The 3,932-nt window shown below is 32.1% G+C and overlaps 1 protein-coding gene across 1 annotated transcript in view; it reads right to left on the bottom strand.

Annotated features, from left to right (window-relative positions):
* Positions 1–3,932, bottom strand: part of LOC114333317 (poly(rC)-binding protein 3) — a 754,646-nt gene that overhangs the window by 34,863 nt on the left and 715,851 nt on the right. The gene's annotated exons all lie outside the window — the stretch shown is intronic.

Here is a 3,932-nt window from a genome sequence, read left to right as displayed (position 1 = left end):
CTGTTAAAAATTAGAATTGGCACTTATTAAAATAGGAAAGTAATGTTTCTGATAGTAGGTGATAGATAAACGTTAGTGGAATGTACATACTTAAAGACAAATCACGATTTAAGTGATTGGGAGGAGAAAAGTATTTTTGAAGTGTGTCAACATATTTAATTACTAGCTGAACGCCTTGGGCTTACAAAGCTATCTTCAGAGCTATGGTCAAAAACCATAAGTACCACTACTAAAGAGGGATCCCATTTTTATCGAAAAAAATTCCTATAGAATTCATTTTCCGAAGTTAAAAAACTTGCGAGGATTGTTGAAAAAATTTATTTAAAAATTGAAAAAACATCTAATAAACGGCACATTAGGACAACAAAAAACATTAAAAAATTTGAGTATGGTACTAACAGGTGCAAGCAATCAACATCTGTAGTCGAGGCAGCTGAAGGTCAAAAAAATTCAAGTTATCACTAAAACAATATTTCAAATCCTTTTTATATGTAAAGAAGAAGAAACTTACTTAATGGTAATGATATCTAGTATGGTTTTTACTTTAATAAATTGTCAAAAGATTAATTACAAAAATTTAAAACAAGAAAGGTTCAAAAATTTTATTTAAAAATTGTACATTTTCCATCACTAGATACGATTTTAATCCACTTAAGTACCATACTATTGTGAAATTCACACTGGGAGTGCAGTACGGTTAAGATAGGAATGTGCATTCAGTGTTGCCAGAGTTCCTGTGCGACGCTCTTGAGAGCAATCAACAACTGGTGAAGACCGACAACCCTGTGCGTTTATTCCCCATTAGAAATGTATTGCCTTATCTTAGCCGTACTGCACTCCATGTGTGAATTTCTCTGTAGATATCACTACCATCAAAAGCTTTGTACGTTTTTCTTTACATATAAAAATGATTTAAATTATTGTTTTATGGATATCTTGTTCATTGATTTTTTTGCACCTTCAGTCATTATTCAACATGTATACTCTTACTCTTGAAATCAAGATTTATGTATATAACTAAATTTTAAACAGTCTGATACATCTCTCAATTTTTTGGATTACAATTACAGTAGAACCTCGATTATCCGTCAGGGCACCGGACCAAGGGTGTGACGGATAATCGAAAAGACGGTTAATAGAACATTAAAAATTTTTTAATATTCATAGTACAACTCTCAAATTTCATTTGCATGTTTTGTTTGACAATATTAGAGGGATTTGTGTTCGTACAATCGAATCAATTTAAAATATTCTGAAATCTTTGTTTGTTTTACTGTTGCTTCACATTTTGCGACGGCTGAATTTTTTAATCGGCATAAGATCATGCAATCTACTTCTACTACGGCATACAATCATGGCTTCTTCTTGTTGAGAATACCACTCGATGAATTATTGCATGTGCGATGCAGCTTCTCTAGATTATTTACGCAAATCTTTGTCAGTTACAATAGGTTCATCAACATATCTACAGTCAAATTCCAAGTCTGTGTCAGCTTCTGAATCTGTTTGGTCCACCTTTGTTGCCATTTCAACGATTTCTTTATCTGTCAGCAATGGATAGCCGTTTGTGTCCTCATCACAAATCAAATTTACTTTTTTTTTTATTTTTTTACATTAAAATTTTTGCTTATGTAGTCAATACGTCTGTATGTACCCTGACGGTTAACAGAGGTGACGGTTAATGGAGAGACGGTTAATGGAGAGACGGATAATAGAGGTTCCACTGTATTCTAAATTTTCACAAAATAAAATATTTTAATTTCCTATATACTCGTATGACAGCTGTCTCGACTCCAGATGGTAGGTGTTTGTACCTGAACCATGCTCAAACTTTTTAATGCGTTTTTTGTGAATCTGCGGTTTGCGAAATGTTTTTTCAATTTTTAAATAAATCTTTGCAACTATAAGGAAGTCTATAAGAATTTTTTTCCTTAAAATTTTGTCAATAAAAATGGGATCCCTCTTTAGTAGTGGTATTTTACAGTTTTTACGATAGCTCTCAAGATGGCTTGTAAGCCGAAAGCTTACAGAAGAAAGCATCTAGGAATTAACTAAACTGCTCGTCAAAAGTTAGGGATATAGAAAATTCTGCTGAATTTTTATAGTAGATTTTTTCGTGAACAGATTAACGGATTCCGCTAATTTTTTTTTATTATTTTAGACTTTTCTTTAGTATTTACACAGTTATGCAAAGGTTTACTCAAACTTTTTTTTTGTACTTATACCGGGTGGAAGAAAAGAAATGTTTTTCTTATGTTAAGTTTGAGACGCCCTGTAGGGAGGACGAGGTACAAATGGGAGTATATATCGAAATCGTATTGTAGTCTTATGTTTTGTGAACATTTTGTTTTTTGAATGTCCCTGATATCTTTAGAAATAAAAAAAAATAGACGGTTTTGTAATTTAACATGTGTTTTAACCGAAACAAAAGTTTGAGACACCTTGTAGGGAGAAAAAGGCACAAAGGAGAGTATACCTCGATATTTTGTTGTAGTCTCATATTTTGTGAATATTTTATTTTTTAATTTCTCTGATATCTTTAATATCAAAGAAACTAGACGATATTACTCTTTAATATGTGTTTTAACTGATGACATGCGTCACATCACATGTGAAACATAGAAAACCATATTAAAGAGTAATACCGTCTAGTTTCTTTGTTATTAAAGATATCAGAGAAATTAAAAAAATAAAATATTCAAAAAATATGAGACTACAACATAATATCGGGGTATACTCACCTTTGTGCCTTTTTCTCCCTACAAGGTGTCTCAAACTTTTGTTTCGGTTAAAACACATGTTAAATTACAAAACCGTCTATTATTTTTGTTTCTAAAGATATCAGGGACAATTAAACAACAGCATGTTCACAAAACATAAGACTACAATATTATTCTGATGTATACTCACATTTGTACCTCGTTCTCCATACAGGGTGTCGCAAACTTAACACAAGAAAAACATATTTTTTCTTCCACCCGGTATAAGTACAAAAAATAAGTTTGAGTAAACCTTTGCACAACTGTGTAAATACTAAAGAAAAGGCTAAAATAAAAAAATAGCGGAATCCGTCTGTTTGCGAAAAAATTAACTATGAAAATCAGCATAATTTTCTATATCCCTAACTTTTGACGAGCAGTTTATTATTACACACTGCAAAAATATTTTTCTCTTCCCATTCATTCAATTGACATAAGTATATACAAAAAATATCAGCCTTTTTCAAATCCAGATTTAATGGTGAAAAAAATATGATTTTTCGGATTAATAGACAACAAAATATTCCTAAACCGACAATAAAACATTGAAAACTTTGGTTTTCAACGCTTCCAACAAAATATTACTATTTATCGTCACTACGGCTGTTTCGGCAAAGTGTCTTTTTAGTTGAAGTAAAGAAACACAGACTTACAATCATTTAATTTATGTCGAAGTAAATTAAATGATTGTGAGTAAGTCTGTGTTTCTTTACTTCATTTAAAATGAACTCACATATGCAACCCATTCAACATTTGTCTTTTTAGTCTTTAACTGAATAAGTTGTGGAGGGGGGGAACAGTTTGTTTCAAGTCATTCATATTGACATCTGTACTTTTTAATTTATTAATTTCCATATAATATTCTACTAAAAATAGTTTAAGGTCTTTATTTTGAATACGGAGAATTTGAAATTGGCGCAGGTGCCTTTTTTAACCTTGTTGTTCGAAACTTGTGACTGCCAGCCACAATATGATGTTAATATATGCCAGCATAACATTAGACCCGTAAGATGAATCACATGAAGAACGCGGGAGCCGCGTTGCCGGCGCATTAACCGTTTGCCAAAACGCGGGAGACGCATTGCCGGCAGTCAATAGGTTAAGAACAACAAGATCCAAAATGTGGTAACTGCTCAAAAACTTACATCGGTCAAATTGGTAGACCGTATAGCA

The sequence above is a fragment of the Diabrotica virgifera genome, chromosome 8 (assembly GCF_917563875.1).
Source record: "Diabrotica virgifera virgifera chromosome 8, PGI_DIABVI_V3a".
NCBI lineage: Eukaryota > Metazoa > Arthropoda > Insecta > Coleoptera > Chrysomelidae > Diabrotica > Diabrotica virgifera.
Note: the sequence above shows the minus strand (reverse complement) of the source record. Positions and strands in the feature narration are given on the sequence as shown.